Source organism: Balaenoptera physalus (genome assembly GCF_965194825.1).
Source record: "Balaenoptera physalus genome assembly, chromosome: 15".
Taxonomy (NCBI): Eukaryota; Metazoa; Chordata; class Mammalia; order Artiodactyla; family Balaenopteridae; genus Balaenoptera; species Balaenoptera physalus.
This window is the reverse complement of record NC_138894.1, coordinates 41,976,865-41,996,684: the sequence shown is the minus strand read 5'-3', so window position 1 is coordinate 41,996,684 and position 19,820 is coordinate 41,976,865. Positions and strand designations below refer to the sequence as shown.

General features: G+C 40.1%; 1 long non-coding RNA gene across 1 annotated transcript in view; it reads left to right on the top strand.

The window, feature by feature from the left end:
• Positions 1-10,434, top strand: part of LOC309643722 — a 445,978-nt gene extending 435,544 nt beyond the window's left edge. Inside the window, exon 2 of the long non-coding RNA XR_014254029.1 lies at positions 4,506-10,434. This is a non-coding gene — a long non-coding RNA (uncharacterized lncRNA). The remainder of the gene's footprint in view (positions 1-4,505) is intronic.
• Positions 10,435-19,820: the final 9,386 nt, after the last annotated feature.

Sequence of the window (19,820 nt, the reverse complement as noted above, 5' to 3'; positions counted from 1 at the left end):
TTCTAATCCCCAATGTGGGAAACATCCTGTGACGCATAATAAGCATTTGTTGAATTGATAATAGCTTATCTATATCATGAAATACTATGTAGTCTTTAAAAATGATATTGTAGAACAATATTCCATGACACAGAAAAATGTGTACAGTAGAATGTTAAGTGAATTCAGAAAGCAGTAAAATGGGATGAACAGTTAATTCCATTTTTTTTTTTTTTTTTTTTGCTAATGCATCAGGGAAAAAACCCTGCAAGTATATACTCCAAATGTTAATGATGATTATTCCTAGCTGGCCAGGTTTTGAATGAATTCAATCTTTTTCTTTTTGATTTTCTTATTTTCTACAATGTTCTATGAATCAAGGTTACAATGAGTACCTTAAAAGTAAATGAAAAAAAAAGTTCTTTGTTCAGTCCTGATTCTATTCTGATTCACCCTGATACTAGTCTCCCACAGGTCCTTTGCTGATGAGCTCACGTTTTTAAAGACATGTAAAATTTAAAAGAATAAACCTTGAACCAGGGATGCATAAAAGAGAATGTCTAGTGTAAAAAAAAGTAAAAGAAAAAAGAAAAATATGAAAAGAAAATTTTAAAAAGAAAGAGAGCTAAAGCTCAAAGTGTGAACTAAGGCTTTGAGAAATGCTTAGCATAGGGAAAAGGATTTAAAGCTAAGCATGGAATAAGAAGGAAAGAAACCCTTTGGCTGGGTGCTTGGCAGCACCAGGGTACTGCTGATGAAAGATCAGTACAGTGCAAACTCCATCAGTCCTCTTTTACATTCATCTCCTCTGCCAAAAGGAACGATGCTGGGGCTGTAAAGGAGGAACAAATCTCAGTAGGAAGGAACTGAGGCTCATGTGCATGAACAGATCCAGGGACCTCCCTGCTCTGGGTGAATTCTAATTTTCTGGCTGGAGCAGACACCCTTCTGTGTTCTTGCACCCAAGAGGACAGGTCACTGCCAGTGCTCATGGACCGACTGGGTTGTGGGGGGTGGTGATAAGAGGGGTTCACAGATGGGATGTGGGCAAACATAGTTCCCTGTTTCAAGAAGGAAAGAAAGGTGAGGCCCTTAAACTTCAGTCTAGTGGGAAGGATTCTCAAATAGATCATTAAAGAAAGGAATGGTTCAGAGGAAACCCAGAATAGGAAGCAAATGTTCTCTATAAAATAAAAGTGAACTAAGTAGGGAAAAAATAGTACAAATCAGAGAACAAACGAGATGCATCTCTGTTGACACCATACAGGTGATGAGGGACAAGAGGTCAAGAAATAATAACAATGCCACCTACACATAGCTGGCAGACCGGGTTAGGGCTGGGAAGCTAGGAGATGGCATATGAGAAAAGTAGAATAAAACAGGAGTTCTTTAGGTAATTGTTCTCAGGAAAAGTGCAGGGGAAGGGGCAAGGCTGTGGACTAACTCTGGCATTTCAATCGGAGTTGCAGAAGTTGGTGACTCAGTGCAGACATCTAAGCTTAAGAAATGAGTTGGAGGAGTCTGGAAGTGCACTCATGACTGAGGGTCTCACTGCCCTGCTGGATTCTGTGTTAAGTTTGATGATTGTCTGATCTATTTTTTGGCAACTGTTTTCAATGGCTAATAGGAGAATAATGATGAAATAACACACACAATAGGAGGAGAAGATGTAGCAGCTCTTATAGAAAGGAAAGATGAAAGCCAGTATGAGTTCTCAAGCTTTTAACCTCTTTTCCTTCTTTCCTCCCTTCTTTTCTCCATCCCTCCCTCAAGTATTTATTAAGCTACTACTATAAGCAGAGTATTGTGCTAAGCATGGAGAATATTCATTTCTCAAATATTTATTAAGTGCTTACTCTAGGCACTGAGGATTCAGCAGTGACCGAGACAGGCAGAGTTCGAGTTCTCATGGTGCTTAAGGACATCTAATATGGTGGGGGGGGGGTGTTGGGGAGGGGCAGAGACAGGCAGAGACAACAATAAGCAAATGGGTTATAATCCAAGAGGCTGTGATGTGTGCTATGAGGAGAAGCGATCAGAGCAGGAGGATGGAGCATGATGATGGGTGAGGTGCCGGTGAGGGGAGGGCTCCTTGAAGAGGTGACATCTGAGCCAGCCACTGCAGAACTGAGCCTGAGCTAGGCAAGGATCTGCGGGAAAGCTTTCTACAGTTCCTACCTGAATGGTGAAGAGGAGTTTGCCAGTTATCCAAATAAAATGGAAGAGGAAAAATCCTGCAGCCAGAGCAAATAGCTTGTGCAGAGTCTGGAAGGTGGGAAAGAGCATGACTCATCCAAGCGACTGAAGGAAGTTTGGTTTGAAATGTGATATGGGAGCAGCCAAAGATGAGCTTGGACATAAGGAAGGGTCAAAACATAGATAGCTTGTAACCCTGCTCAGAGTCTGGACCTGCTCTTAATGGCAGTGGGGGGACTCATTGATGGTTTTGATCAGAGTAGTGACATGACCGAATTTTTTTTTGGAGAACTCCCTCTGGCTGATGCAAGGAGATGTGATTGCAATTGGACGTGGGTGAGAGTGGGAGCAGGGAGACCACTTAGGATGCTGTTGTGGTAATTCAAGTAAGAGCTATTGGTGGCCTGAATTAGGCTAGTGAGAGAGAAGCCTGAGAGAAGGGGGCAGATCAAGAGATGAGCTGGGGATGAGGGGGAAAGAGGGGAGAAATCAGGATGACACCCAAATCAAGGATGACCTCTGGTGCATGGTGGTATATTCACCAGGGAGGAGCAGCAGGTTCTGGGGTAAGAGGAGGAGTTTTGAAGAGTAAGGAACTCAGTGATGGAGTCTGATCAAGTTCAAAATACACTTGGGCCACTCGGTGACAATATCAAATAATGTATGAGAATAAAGCTCAGATGGGTGATGTGACTGGGCCAGATATCAATATATGTTGCAAAGACCATAACTGATAAGACCTGGGTTTGCATCCCCATTTACTCATCTCTAAATGAGGCAGTTGGGTTAGATTTTATAGGTGTCTTTCAGGTTTAAAATTCTGTGGCAGGTTGAAGAGTAAAGGCTGAGTTTGTAAGAAGAAAACTTTTGGAAAGAATCTTTGTACAAATAAGTAATTTCCATTTTTGAAGTTGATGGTTTGAGGCTAACATCAATTTATTTTTGTGGCAGCAGAAATAGAATCAGGGTGAGGAAGGGCAAGTAAATACTCTCTATGCAAATCACGAGGAGAACAAGTATAAGTACCAAATGATATGGCCAAGAAAAGGGGGTTGCAAAGGGGAAGCAAAACAAAATCTGTTGTGAAAAGTGTGGGCATCATTTGATCAGGGTTATGATAGTAGAAAAGAGAAAAAAAAAGAAGAGAAAATGGGAGAGACATCAACTTATGAATAAAGATCCTCAGAAGCAATTGAATTGTAAGCATCTATATATATAACAACAGTAATACAGGCTATAAAAGAGGCAGAACTGACCAGGAAGGGAAATAAGCTTTAGGGAAGAAGAAAGGGTAGGACAGTGGATGGAGAGAAAGATCATTTGAGTCTATGAGCAACTGGTAATGTACGGTTTACAGAGATATTGCTAGTTTGCTTGGTGGTGTTAAGATAACTGTAAATACACATCTCACTTGTGGGCTTTAATGCCTGTGAGCATCAAATGCAATTAACAATTGAGAGTACTTGAAATGGTATAAGTTCTATAAACATGTAGGGAATTCTTCTTAAGCTTCTTCAGTTAGAGGAGAAAAATATTCTTTCCGATGAGTAAGTTCTTCCGCACTTAAAACCACAGAGGAGTAGATCAGATAAGTGAAGGTGTGTTTACTTCTCACACAATCTCCAGAGTAGGAGACATGCTCATATGCCTTAATTTGGGCAATTCATTCCTGGTAATTTAGGGCAATGATATTCAAGTTCCTCTGCACGTCGTAGCTATTCTACAGGGAACTACTACATCTGTCAGTTCTGCTAAAGTCTCAGTTTGAAGATTGTTTCATTCCTGTGACTTCCTCTGATAAATCAACTAGTGTCTTAATACTCTGTAGACATGACCAGATGTAACTTGAAGGGAAATAACACTGGGAGGTAGGATTTGGGGAAGGTATCGTCCCCCTTTAGGACTTTACCAGAAGACATTGATTCAGGCCAAGCAATTGAGAGAGATAGAGAGAGAGAGGTTGAGAGACAGTGACAGAGACATTATTACATTCACTGGAGGGCAAGCATGTATTAATGAATGTATTTTTTCTGTTAGCCAGTTAATGCAGCTTATAGATTCTTGATTTTTCTCCTTGGCCCAGTGTGAATCTCTTGAAGTCCACCTGAATGATTATCAGCTTTGGTTCTTCATTAGCAGCATCCCTTGGCTCCTGACTAAGCCAGTTTCCCTAAGCAGAGTCATGGCTGCCACATGGCATTATTCCTGGGAAAAGTTTACTCTCTGTCTCCAGGTTTTCCCACATAGTTTCTTTTAGCTTCTCCTTGCTTTCACGTGGTTGTCTCTGATGTCTTTTCACCTATACTTTTTAACATTACCCAGCATAGTAGCTGAAGAACTTTTTATTGAGAGGTGCTGCTTCCAGAGAATGTGCTCCCCTTGAACCCCTGGCTGTGCTTCCAGAAGACATCCTTGCCCTCCTCTCTCCTTTCCATTCTTTATTGTCTGTCCTCTTTCCTTCTTTTTCTCCCCCACGCATAGTTGGATGGTCAAGCCTGGAGAGATCAGAGTTACATCAGTACCTGCCATGAATTCATTCCTGAGTCTTCTCTTATCTTTTCCTCCACTTGGATCCCTGAGTCAGATGTCTGGACTGTGAGAATTTCCCTGGGGGAGTTGTCCCCTCCCTCTAAGGTGGCTGAGTAACATTCTACATGTGGCAGGCACATGGCTGCACGCTCTGCCTTTGCATGGGATTGGATGTTGATTGACAAGACACCAATAGCAACTTTATTTTATGTACCCAGAGCTCAACTAAGCTATATGCCTTACCAGGTGGCAAAGGCTAGTCTGAAAGTCTGGAGAAACTGGGAGTGTCTGAGTGAGTTTTGATATTTAATTTTGCTCTGATCCATTTGAGAGGCAGAGAGGGAAGACCGTGGGTGGTACAGAGCCTCTGGGGGTGTAAATGACACTCTGAAAGCATTCCTTCCTTTCTTAGTTGCTGTTCCTTGAGCTAATGGAAACAGAGGGCCACATAGAAAACTCCTAAGCTTTAACATTTAACTGGTGCGTTTGGGGAATTCAGGGAGGGGAGCACTTTTCCAAACTGGTAGAAAGACCTCCAACATGGAAGTAAGAAAAAAACCCTTTAAAATAGCTGAAGACATATTAAAATAAATAGGGCCACGTCGCCTTTTCCCTTTCAGACAAGACTTTTTATGTAGCCGCACAAGCGTAATCACTGTGCCTGGGAGTCTTGGGGACTCTTCAAACACTTGATGGATTCGAGACAGAGGCTTGGAGGGCTGTGCTGATTGTGGCTGAACCTAAGAGAAGAGATGGTGAAGGATTCTGGCATATTCCCATGTATTAAACTCCCCCTTCCAATTTACTGTGTTTCATCGCATTTGCCATCAAATGTAATAGATGCCATTATTTTATGTTCCGTTAGGAAAGGAAAAACAAGTTGTCTGAATTAAACTATGAAATGCCATTGATTTTCAAATGCATCTTGATTTTAGAGATGTTAATATGTGAACAGCCTTACGATAGATGACATACAGTAATAGAAGTTATAAAACCCTAGAAGGGAAGAGAGACTACCTACCCTTCATCCCGTTCCCTTTGCCAAAACACTGGGCTGAATGCCTAAACTTCCTTGGGATTCCTTCCTTTAGTAGCTGAATAGAACTTAATCGGTTTTCCTCATCTAGTTGGTAAGTAGCAGTGCCTTTGACCTCTTGTGTATCTTCTGTGCACTTGGCAAAGTTACAGTTATCCCCTAGGACCAGGGATAGGCCAATTTGTGAAACAGATGGTGTATGCTTTTCAGACATCTATATCTTGCTAAATCCAATCCATTCTGTGACACTCCATTCATTATTCTCCCAATACTGTGTGCCTTCATGTTCCCTAATGACTGCCCAGGCTGCACTGTGGAACCCCGTCAGTGAGTATATTTTGAGAAAATATTCCAAATTCCTTTCTTTTTCATCTCCCATGTCAAAACTTAGCTGTTCTGGATACCATTCCCTTAGGCCCTCGCTAGGTGACTAGCTAGTTACTCTGAGATTGAATAGTAATAAGCTGGTAATAGCTTAAATCATTCCTTCCAAGATACACATTTTAAAGTGAATTGGGACCTTGTTGAAGATTTGTAATTGTAAAAGTGATTATCAAGAGATCAAAATAATTGAAAAAATATTTGACCTGAAGGGCTTACTGTATTCTTCAAATCAGAGTACATACATAGGAGCATGTTCTAAACCTTAAGTTTACCAGGTTAGTATGCAGACTGCCAGAAGGATCTAGGGCAGGCCTAGCATGTATCAAAAACTGTTCCCCACTCCTGAGCCCATGGCACACACTATTATTTGATCACAGCTCACTTCTTATTGAGACATGACCTCAGAATCCTCCTGAACAGAACCCTTACATCAAGTGATTGTAGTTGACATGTGAAATGAAACCTGCTTTCTAGATCTGATATAAGTCCTAGTGGGTAAGAATATCTATCAGCCCACATACCTTTTCTCACTTATGAGCACAGTCACCTTCTTTCCATCCAGAGCCTCTTAATCCATCAGGTTAAGGTGAAGGAAATAGTAAGAAAGTGTATGGAATCTTATTTTCAGAAGTATTTCAGTCTAATGCACCAGGGCATTTATCAGAACTGAAAACTGGAGAAGACATTTTTGGAGAATAGTGTGTGCTTGTCCTATTTGGAGCTCTCCCGGGCAACGTGGACAACAGAGAATTGGGGCAGGCTCTGGGCCAAGCAAGGGAGATGATTAAAAGGCTGTGGGTGGGGCATATTTGTATGGCAGTGTTGAAGAATGGATCAGCCTGGAAAGGAAGAGCCTGCTGGGTAACCTGAGGGAGGGCGTGAAGTGCTAGGTGCGTTATTGTAGAAAGGGTGTTCACCAGCTATTTTCTGTCTCCGGGAAGATTATGGACCTCAGGCCATAAGGAAATGTCGATTTGCTTTAAAAGAGGAACTCTCCGGAAAGCCTGCACGAAAATGCACATGTTGAGTGTTTAGCACGTAGTAGATGCTCTCGGGGGTGGTGCCCATCTGTGATGGAGTTGGGCGGCTGCAGATCTCCTGCTCTCAAGCAGCTGATGATGACTAGGGAAGGAGGAGACATCATGTTAGTATCATGTTAGTGAACAGTTACTTAGGGTCCACACGGAGCTTGTAGGCACTCTTCTCCGTGCTTTCCATATATTAATTTATTGTCCCCATTTTACAGATGAGGAACTGAGCCCTGGAGAAGTTCCATAAATTTCCCAGGATCACACAGCTGGCAGTTATTTGAGTTACTTAGAGTCAGGATTCACGCCAGGCAGTGGGGCTCCAGAATCTATACCTGAATCGTAATACTATGCTCTCTCTCCAGTCACTCTCCCCCCGGGCAGAATGAGTTAATCTGGAAAAAGAGAAGTGAAAGAATGTTCCTGGATTACTTAATCTGAGCTCACTGGGATGTCCCTGTGGCGACTGAGAAATTCTCGCTGATGAAATCTGTGGTTCTCTTGTAAACTTTGAGAGCAGCATCAAGGCTTCATCCTATTTGCGTCCCCAACGACAAGTGCAGTCCTTGATAGGAAGAGTGTTAGATGGATGGATGGATGTGTGTATGTATGTATGTTTACATGGGATATCAACCTAGTTTTGAAATACACACTAGGAGAGAGAAAATAGCCTCTCCCGATAAGGAGGGACATTTACGTCCCATGGTCTCAGGCGGTCTGCCTAAGTTAAGCAACAGCCAAAATTCAAGACTTTATTCCTTCCCATGAACTCAAAGATTATGGCTTGTTAAGACCTTACCCAAAACTTAACTTTCTCCTCAAATCTCCACAAAGAGCCTCGGACTTAACTCCTTCCCATGCTAAACATGTTTCTTTGTCTCTCAGTCTTTCTGCATGCACTTTGCATGTCTCTGATATGGAATGACTCCTATTGCTAGTGAATTCTAGTATAGAATGGGTTCTGTGAGGTTACACATTAACTCTCCAGGAGAAGTAATGGCGCATATCTTATATCTTTCATATAAGTGTTTTGGTTTGGCTCAGAATGGGCATTTGAGAAATACCATTGGCATTAAATGAATTTGGATATTTCCACTCAGTACCTAGCAGGTGAACCAATGCCAGGCCCAGAAAGCACCACACCAGTGTTATCGTAATGCCTGCTGTTTATTTTCATTGTTTAGAAAAGGGAAATCTAGATTTTGCTGCTGTGATGCTGATCACTCCATATAATAATAACTACATTTATTAACTCATTTTACTGTAGGAGAGATGAGGCCATCCAACTCTGGCTACAGGACTGAGAATATAATCCAGGCCTCCTGGCTCTTAGTCCCTTGCTTGTTCCTCTAAACCTCTAAATTCTATTAGAGACTAGTCTAAGGAGTCCTGGTAAATGGCAGTAGTCAAAAGTAAACTTACTGATAACTAATCAGTTAGAGCCTTCAGGGGAAATTGTCCAGGGCAGTGGTTCTGAAAATTGGTTTGTAGGTCATGACATCAGGATCAGCTTGGGTTCTTAATAAAAATGCATATTCCTGGGCTTCTGCTGAGAACTACTGGGTCAGAATACCTGCAGGCCAGCCCAGGAATCTGCATGTTCCACACATTCCCCAGGTGATACTCACAGCCAGGAATTTAATGGACCAGCTGGTCAAATGATTTCCTACAATAGAAACTGCTTGTTGAATAGGCTTTTTGCATAAAACAGTCTTAGGAGATGATTTAGTTCCGTCCCTTCAGTTACTTTCTGAGGAGGGGGTCTTTATTTTTGTTTATTACTTTTCATATTTCTGGACATTTAAAATTACATTTAAAAGGAGTAAAAGAAAAGAATAGTGCATACCATAAAATATGGGTTTCTTTGAGCTTGCAGTTTGGGCTGGGTCATATATATGTGCGTAAAATTTGTTCTTATATACATGTAAATAGAATTTGTTTTCAATTTGTTAGCCACATACAGCTGCAATGGACAAAGTGTCTATGTGTAAAGGGATCCCCTCTGGAAGCTGAATCACCTAAAATGGGTAATCCTGCATAGAAACAATCTGGAAAAGAATCAGGTTTGGGAGAAACTTGCTGTCTGACCTAGTTTCATTCTGAATGATGTTTTAATGCCTTTTCCCACAGCCCCCTTTTCTTTGATTTTTCCATATGTCTTTTAACGTAAATCCCGAGATAGGCTCTACCCAGAGCAAGATCTACAGAGAAGCACCAAGCTAGAGGCCTGGGACTCAAAGTCCGAGCCCTTGGGCAGGTTTCTTTGTGGCTTCTCCATTCAGGCTCTGTGGCCCACGACTCCTTCCTCTTCCTCATTTTCAGGCCTTTCCTTGCCTTTAGGTGCATGATGAGATGCTCAAGATGTCTCTCCAGGTCTGTATTTTGCCATCTGTAAAATAGCTAAATTTACATTCCATCAAAGCATCATCAAAGGTGCGGCAAAGTTATCTTTTTAAAAAAGGTATACTCATAATATGCGATAAGCAGGAGTTCCCTTGGATCAAGAAGTTTAAACTTCTGCCAGGAGGTTACTAATCAAGACTGGCCTGTTCACATGAAAAGCTGCTCAACATCACTAATCATCAGAGAAATGCAAATCAAAACTACAATGAGGTATCACCTCACACCAGTCAGAATGGGCATCATCAGAAAATCTACAAACAACAAATGCTGGAGAGGGTGTGGAGAAAAGGAAACCCTCTTGCACTGTTGGTGGGAATGTAAATTGATACAGCCACTGTGGAGAACAGTATGGAGGTTCCTTAAAAAACTAAAAATAGAATTACCATATGATCCAGCAATCCCACTACTGGGCATATATCCAGAGAAAACCATAACTCAAAAAGACACATGCACCCCAACGTTCATTGCAGCACTATTTACAATAGCCAGGACTTGGAAGCAACCTAAATGCCCATCGACAGACGAATGGATAAAGAAGGTGTGGTACATATATACAATGGAATATTACTCAGCCATAAAAAGGAATGAAATTGGGTCATTTGTAGAGACGTGGATAGGCCTAGAGTCTGTCATACAGAGTGAAGTAAGTCAGAAAGAGAAAAACAAATATCGTATATTAACACATATATGTGGAATCTGGGAAAATGGTACAGATGAACTTGTTTGCAAGGCAGAAGTTGAGACACAGATGTAGAGAACAAACGTATGGACACCAAGGGGGGAAAGTGGGGGTGGGATGGTGGTGGTGTGATGAATTGGGAGATTAGGATTGACATATATACACTAATATGTATAAAATAGATAACTAATAAGAACCTGCTGTATAACTAAATTAATTTAAAAAAAATAAGACTGTCCTGTTGCCTTGATGAAGTCCAGTTTTTCTCTTAGATACAATTTTCAAATGGGATTAATATTGGAATCTCAAAAATCAAGGCTGTTTTGATTAAAAGTAGGTACTAGAATCTGAAGGTCTAGTGGGTACTCTGAAGACCACAGAGATAAAAAAGATTTTCCAAAGTCACATACCTTATCAGTGGCAGAGCTGTTGAATCAAGTCTTGGACTCCTGGTCCAATGTTCAACTTAGAATAGCATCAAGGGGCCTGACTCTTCTATTGCAGATCTTTTTGCATACTCATTAGCATGGCTGAAAAGTGGAAGAGGCCACAGCTGGATTCCCAGGCATCAATGATTCAGATCAAGAGGATAGCATCCTTCAGGCAAAAGTGCACCTGGAATCTTGGGGTTTTTTTTAAAAGCAAAAGTTGGTCATTATACAAATCATACTGGCCAGTGTCCTTGCACATTTTATTAACGTTAAAAAATTAAAACATAGAAATAGTTTTTCACTTACATTGCTATATGGTTCTCTAATTGGAAAGTGACAGTCAGACCTTACAATATTAGCTGTGTGATATTGGTAGAGCTACCTACCATCTCTGTGTTGCTTTTTCCTAATCTTTAAAATGGATGGGATTGACAGGATCTGCTCTGTGTACCTTCCAACATAGCTGTGTAGAAGAAATGAGATGTGTTATAATAATATTTCAAAAATTAGAAGAGGTATAGGAGAATTCCCAAGATCTGATACAACTGTGATACAGTTCAACAGTGTAACAGCCTCTGAAAGAAAAATGAGGAACTCAAAAAAAGATAAGAGCAAGAGGGATGGTACTACCATTCGTCCTCTCCCTACAGCTTTAACAGGCTGGTTGGCCACTCTGAGGTCTACATTTTAGGTGAATGGGTGGGTGAGACATCCGTCCATCATTCTCAGTCATTTCTTGGCTGCCACTTGGTCACAATTCAAAGTACTGTATCTCTCTAGGTTATTTTGTTTCCCTCATTCCCTGTGTCTTGAATGGAAAGCTCCAGAAAGGTGCAATGATTACCCAATGACGTAAAATTTTCCAAAGATTCAGAGAGCCAAAGTCAGCCCAGTGCGAAAACAAATAAAGAAAATACTAAAATAACATTGAGGACAGAGGTCCCCATAGAACCTGCCAAAAAGATATGAAGTTTGATTAGAATAATTATTTTAATTGAATTATCATTTTAAATCAATTAAGGGGAAGGATTTCAATGGAAAGATGCCAAACCCTACGCATGGGATCCATTTGTTGGGCAGCATGTTGGGAGCCTAAATAATTGTGGGGTACATTCATGCCTTCTTTAATAAACACTCACACACACTCACAAAACCTCTCACAATTGATCTTCACGCCCAGGACTGCAGACCTTGGCTCTGCTGAACCCTGTAATGGTATATAACTCAGGGTGATTATGTGGTTTAGTAAATATCCATAAATTAAGGATAGTGTTTGAAGGCTGCCAGTAACGACCTCAGTTTCCCAGTATCCCCCAGAGGAGTGAATTAATTCTTCCTAAGAGTTTGGGGCAAAGGCAAGCCAGGACAGAGAAGATTAGCTCCTTCTATTTCTCCCCTCACATAATTGGTTACCTTCCTGGTCCCTCCCAGGACACTGGAAGCAGTTCACGCAATCTCTGGGTCTCAACAGTAATGTACTTCGAAGAGGAGGCTGATTATGTTGACTGAAATCCATCCTGGCAAAAAGCTTTTGCTGCAGCTGGTTCCATTTACATTTTGTATTTTTGGAGCTTGTGCCTGTTCCAGGGAGGGATGGGATAATTGATTTAAATCAAATTATGAAACGTGATACTCTGAATTCCTAAAAACATGTTTCCTGGCACTGCATTCAGCAGTGGAGCTCTCACAGGTACGGTGGAATGGGATGGGCGAAGCTGAGCCTCCTTGAACCATGTGTGTGTGTGTCTGTGTGTGTGTGTGTGTGTGTGTGTGTGTGTGTGTGTGTGACTTCACATTCCTCATTTAGAGCTTGGGCTGGGATCTCTGCCTGAAAACCTTTAAGGGAGTCTGGTCTCCCCTTGTAGGTGAGAAGCAGCCATCACGTCGCCACTGTTCCTCTCTCCAAGTGCAGCCATTGATTTTAATAGTGAGCTTCTCAAGTTTCATGTCTTTGATCATGGAGCTGAAATTAAAGACTGTACATCGCGTAAATGACAAAGGAAATAGATGGGGGCTCAGCAAAAGATGCTAATAACTTTAAGACTTCACTGCATCACACATTCATTTTCATTTGGAAAGACAATTTGCCTCCTAGATTTTAAAAGCTATTTTAGAACGGTTTCAAAATCAAGACCCTTAATGTTGCTTTGCTCCCATCTGTAGCCTAAATTATTTGTAATTAAGTTAAATAGCTTCATATAAATAGTAGACCTATGCAGTCGGGGGAATGATTGTTGCACATACATCCGTGCTTTGTGGAATTGTGAATAGCAACAACATCTTTGAAAAGTAGCCCCCACTCTGTCTGGTGCAGAACTTTGATGTGGAATTTTGGAAAATGATTTTTCCTTCAAATATTACTGGTGATTCACTTTAGACCCTGGGCCCAGTGAGATAGCTGGATTTGAATTACACCTCTGCAGTTACTAGTTCTGCAACCTTGGGCAAGACATTTAACCTCTCTGTGCCTCAGTTTTCTTATTTGTAAAAAGATGACCATAATAATACCAGTATTAGATCATACAAAAAGCACTTAGAACATCCTAGCACATAGCAAGGCTATTATTTCTTTTTTTCAGTCATTATTGAAGAAATGATAACATCCATCCTGACAATCTATATAATTCCTGGAGTGTTTTCAGCCATTTATTTGGATGGCTTGTTAAGCCTTGCCATTTCCACTCACGTGGGCAAGCACTCTTCTCATCTGGAGACTTAACCCAGCCCAGGGGACAGCCAGGGAAGGTCTTGCAACCTTGCAAGCTACTTTGAGCTGTTTGGACTGAGGGGTTTTACCTCTTAGACATGCAGCCCACTGAAAGGTAGGCCTTTTTGAAACCTCACCTTGACTGACCTTATATTTACTTACAGGTAAACTTATGAACAAAGATGGACCTCTCAGACTAGGGGTTAATTTCAGAAGACCAGTGCTTGCTATGCTGCCAGACATTACAGTCCATCCAGAAAAGTGTGTGGTTTCTTCCAGCTTCTCCCCAGCAGCAACCCCAGGCTTGGTTCTGTGAGGGGTTTTTTAGATGAGTCAGACTTGATGACACCGCTGCCCTCCCAGGGGAGCCCAGATACCTTTGCTCAGGCTTGACATTCAGCCCGTCTAGGCCTTGGCAACACCAGGGCAGTCCAGGAGAGGGCTCAGAGAGAGCGAGCGGGAGAAGATTGACACAACTTTGCCTTCTGTGGCGCGAATTCAGAGAAATAGGGGGAAACCCAACCTCATGCTCAACTCTTTTAAGATAGAAATGTCAAATAATGTCAAAAAGTGCTTAGAGTCACTATTAAAATTCATTTTCATCTAAGTGATACATGCACACAGTTAAAATCAAATGGTACTAGATAACACAGAGAGAGCAGTCCTTTGGTTCCATTCTCATAGAGAGAGCAGTCCTTTGGTCCCATTCTCATTTACTTCCATAACCCAGAGAAATAGCTTTCAATAGTCTAAACTGTTTCTTCTGGTGTGTATCTCCATATTGCTAAAAGAATACCATTATTAACTACTATTTTTTGATTTATTAATTTTAGACCTTGTCTGTTGGCTCTCTTAAACCACTACAACCCTTAACTTCTTCTCCCAACCTCTCAATATAGTAGTATCAAAAATTTAATTAAATTAATAGTCAGATTTCCATTATCACAATGATACAAATATTATCACTGTAGAATTAGTAGTATACTGTGATTCTAATAATTGCCTTAGTTTTACACATGTGGATTTCCATATACTTATCGGGATGGGGGACAGGTTTCACTGAGTAGCAACTCAAAACAATGGAGGTTTCTTTCTTATTCATGCCGCGTGTCCACTATGGGTTGATTTAAGGGGTGAGAGAGAGACTCTACTTATTATCATCACTAAGGGTCCTAGGCTCTCGGGGCAACCACTATCTTGAACTAGTCAGTCTCCACACCGGAAAGAAAAGTGCTCTGAAGGGCAACAAACCATTTAAACTGCTCTGGGCCAGATGTGATGCATGTCACTTTTGCTTACAATTTGTTGGCCAGAATAAGTCACATGGCTTAACAAACCACAAGATGCCTTAGAAGAGAAATTCTACCACGTGTCTGAAAGGTGGAGAGGTAAAAATATCTGGTGAAAAGCATTTAACATGACCACTGAATCTTTTCTTGATTTTTCCCAATTGGTTTGTCAAGTCTATTTTATATATATATATATATATATATATATATATGTTTTCAATTATATGTTTTCCCAAAATGTTTAAATTTGTCATTTAATCAATTCCTTTAAAAAAAAAAAAGGCTATTGCACATCCGCCATAATGGAGACTTCCCTTTGTCATTCTTTTGGATTGAATCCCTTACTTAGAGATCTCCTTAAATATTTCTCCCTCTAAGTTTACTCCTTTTCATCATTGGGGTACTTAGCTTCCTAAGAAAGGGTACAGGGGAGCTAGAAGATGCAGGGAAGTTATAGCTGAGTCTTCATAGCAGTCTTCCCTCCTCTGACCTCCAACTAATTTTTAGTTTGGCTGCATAAAGAATTATGATTTGGCAATTACTTCTCACTAAGAATTTTGAAGGCATTATTCCATTGTTATCCAACACTTTATTGTTGTTGAGAAGTCCTGTCATTTTGATTCTTGTACCTTTGCCAGCATCCTGGATTTTCTGAGTGGAATCTTTTTAGAATTTTCATTTTACTCTTATTTTGAAATTTCACAGTGATGTGCCTTGGTATGAGTTTTTAAAAATGATTTTTCCTGGATATTCCATGTTCACCTGGGGTTCTAAGAGTATAGAGCCATCAGAATATTCATAATTTTGGCTTAGAGAAATTTTCTTACATTTGATCATTTCCATCTCACCATTTTTTGTTTGCTTTTGTTAGAACTTTTATAAATGAGGTGTTGGATTAACCAGATTTATCTTCTATGTATCTCTGCTTTTCTCTTATCTGCCATCACTCTATCTTCTTTTATTTTCTTTTAGGATTGCATGATTTTTTTCTTCCAAATCTTCTACTGATTTTTAAAGATTTTTTAAAAAGATTTATCTATCATAACTTTAGTTTCTAAAAGCTCTTCTTTTTCTCTTATTGTTCCTCCTTTATAGCATCTAATTGTTGTCTTATGGATGTAACATCTTCTTATATCTCTGAGGATATTAATTATAGTTTGTGAAACTTTGTTTTGTTCCTACATTATCTGTGTTTCATCTTGGTTCCTTTTCCTCTGTTGCTTTGTTCTTGTCTCTTATTCTGGAGATTTTTCTCAAATCTGGTAATCTTTGAATATCTGCTCTTATTTGAGAATGGAGTTGATTGAAAGCTTTGTGGGCCTATTAATTGGCAGGCTTCACTGTAACGTCATTGCACAGAGAGTAGCATTTTCATTGGAGAATGCTCCATATGTCAGCATATGAAAGTCTGGGACTGTTCACCATCTCCAGCAAAGAATCTGACAGTAGGAGCTCTGAGAGCGGGGCATACACTTTGCTGTAGGAGTTCTTCAGACAGGACAAGTAAAGGAGGCTAATTGACAGGCCCACAAAACTTCCTTAACCCTCCAGTTTTTCCTTCTTCATCCCACCCATCCCTTTGCTATGTCTGGAGCCTCTTTAGTTTATTCCTTTTAGAAGGATACACACTTACAGTCTTCTGCCTGAGGTTTACGTGGTATGAGGAAAGGGATTTAGGCAGGCAACCATTTTCTATGCAGACTTTTACCACCAACCCCCAAATCTGTATTTAGACCTGAGCCTGACCGCTGCCTTATCCAGCACTGTTAGTTCCTAGGCCTCTTAGGGACTCTGTAAGGGGTCATCACTCTCTTCCCATTGTGGTATCTCCCTTTGCAGGGACTTCTGGTTCTAGCTTTCCTTGCTCAGCTAGATTGGTCACCACTCCTCCTTGATATATTTTCCTTCTAAAAATATATTAAATTTCTCATCTACTGATGTCTCCTCACCTGCTTCCCTGTCCTCAAGAACTTATATGCTTTTTATTCATTTATAATCATTTTAGTGGGAACTCAGGAGGAAGAAAGCTTACATGTCTGTGGTCAGGCTGCCATATTTAACTGGAAGTCTCTTTAATGAAAGAAGTTACCTCATAGTTTTGGTGACAGGTTCCTCTCCTTCCCATGTCATTCACAGGAGTTCTTTTTCTCTAGGAAGTCTCAGCCCTGAACAAGAAAGGTCAGTCCTTTCTTAGGATCCCTTCAGATTCTAGACTTGAGACTACGGCAGACTTCAGTGTCTTGGCTAAGAGTGGCATTGCTTAGTGGTTTTAAAGCATGAGCTCCTTTTGAGAAAGCTTGGGTTTTTGCATTTCAGCTCCATTGCTTCCCAGCTGTGTGACCCTGGGCAAGTTTCTCATTCTTTCTAAGTCTGTTTTCTCAGCTATAAAATGTGGATAATCATAGTGCCTGCTTCCCTGGACTGATGAAAGAATGAAAGAAGATTATACATCACCTGTAAAGTACATAGTGTGGTGCCTAGCACATGAAAAGTGAGCGATGATAGTGGACGTTATTATCCTTAATTTAAATATTTGGGATTTCTGGTGGTGGTTTGCCTAAAAGAAAAGTTTTCATTTATTTCAGAATTCTGAAAAAATTGCAAGCTGAACCTATGACTGGATCACTTCCAGCAGGCACTGCTCTTGAACCTGAGTTTAGTTCAATTTCTAGAACCCATATTCTGTCCTATTTAGAGTGTGAGCTTATTCTCAGTGACACATTTAAATTAAATCTTAGCAACCTTTTGAGCTCAGAACGGCTGAGCCATATCCCAGAAGGTTGAAGTTATGGTCAACCTATAGTCTAGAGCAGATGTTGGCCAACTTTGCCTGTAAAGAGCCAAATAATAAATATTTTAGGCTTTGTGGTCCATATGGTCTCTTTCTCAGCTCTTCAATTTTGCCATCAGAGTGTGAAAGCCACCATAGACAGCACATAAACAAATGCACCTGGCTGTGTTCCAGTGAAACTTTATTTACAAAAATGGTGTCAGTTGGCTTGGTTGTAGTTTGCCAACGTCTGGCTCAAGGCATAGGAGCAATAAGGGGAAAAAGAGGAGAGAAAGGAAAGGAAACAGAAATGTACCTATGAGGTGGGAAGCCATGCCTCTCAAAAGCAATCTGATGATTTAAAGGAGGCTTAAGGATGTTGACTGCCGTGAAATCTCTCCTACTTCTCTATCTAGTTGCCTTATAAGGGGTAACCCTTGGGAAAAGTAGGATGAAGGAAACATTTTTGAATTGCAGTCTGAGGAACTTCATGCTCTGTCCCCTTTCCTTCACATTTCTTTGACTCCTCTACCCTTGGTTAGGTAGTGATTTCAAACTTCTTCCCCTGTTCCTTATTAGGGCCCATTAATACAAAAGGGTAAATTACTAGTAATAGCTTAGTTTATTATTTCTCCTAGGTGAATTTGTACTTTAAAAAGGAAGTAAAATGGAAGAATGTATTTCCTCCTAAGGAATAGTATTTTTTCCTTGTTTTTGTTTTTTGTAATGTATACAGTGGACACACCTCATTTCTGAGCCTTACCCAACCCCTAATCCTGTCTAGAGTGTAGTTCAGAAATTGGGTGGTGATCCATGGTTTCTGTTGCAAATATTACTTGGCAATAAAAACAATGCTTCAACAATTTGGGTTGTTTTGAAATGGTCATGTCAAAATGTCCTGTTTCATCAAAAACATTAGCTTAACTTTTTAACAGAGTGATTTGATTGGATAGCCCCAGTGGAATATATTCTCATAGAAGAGAAGAACTACAAAAGACCTTAAACTTTTTGGTAACCATATTATTGATCATAGCACTGATATTGCTATCCTGAAGTTGTTGTTGTGTGTATTTGGGATAATTCAATGGATATTTATTTTGGTTTGTTTAGAACTGAGGTTTTCAGAGTGGTTTAAGGAAATAAAGATGTAAGATCAATGAGATAAAATGAAAATCCTGTAGTCCAGAATTTCAATCAGAAGAATCAGTGTAAATTCATAATATTCTTTCTTTAAAAAAAGGCATATTTTCAAGCTCTAGTCTCAAAAAAGACTTAGAAATAATAACCACTCTGGTATCAATATGTACCCCATGCATCTGAATTCTGTTCACTCAATTCCATTTCTCACCAAGGGATCACATCTCTTTGGAGAAATGGGCAATTCCATGTATGGGGAAGGATATGTACAAGATTAGTGGGGAACACTTTGTTAGACCAGGTAGTAACAAGGTTCTCAATAATACGGGGATTCTTTAAAAAGGACTCAGAAGGTGATTTAAATAAACTTACTTAGAAAAGATGGGACAATTTGAGCACTAATAAGAATTGAATGCAATGGATTTAAACATAGGGAATGGGTTCATAGTGGTACTTTAAAACAAAACAAAAAAAAAACACCAAAAAAAAAAATACCCTCAACACCTCATTGGTCACCTTTGGAGAATACTAGGAAGCTATCTCATATTAAAAACAGGTAAGTAGAGGGAAAGAATCTAGCATGTATCCTATTTTTCCTATATGATCGGTACCTTAGGTAACCACATAATTGATGAGAAGTTTCTTTTTATAGGAATATTTCAGTTAATAAAAAAGGAGAAATGATTGAATTAGAAAATCATGATTTTGCAATCTGAATGAATCTAGATCAAGAGTCAACAAACTTTCCCTGTAAAGGATCAGATAACAAACATTTTAGGCTTTGTAGGCCACCTAAAGTTTGTTGCAGCTACTCAAGTCTGCAGTTGGAATGTGAAAGCAGCCATGGGCAATACGTAAACAAATGGACATGATTGCATTCCAATAAAACTCTATTTATTAAAAACAGGGTACACTGACTAGATTTTGCCTATAGGCCATAAATTGCAGAACCCCCCGATCTAGTGATAGGTAATGATCATCTGTGTCTAATAACATCACAATAAAAGAGACAGCCAAGTTATGTGCCTCCTAATGGAGGCATACAACTCCATGAAAAAAAGAAAATCAAACCAGAATCTGATCAAGCCTCTAGATTTCATTACCAATTTTCAGAGAATAAAAGGAACATAGGAACATATTAGAAAACCCAGGGAGAGGCAATTAGAAAAATCTAGACTCTGGGAAACTCTAGAGAACAAACAACAGATTTCTCAAACAAACAAAAACATTGCAAGAGGAAAAATAATATGAA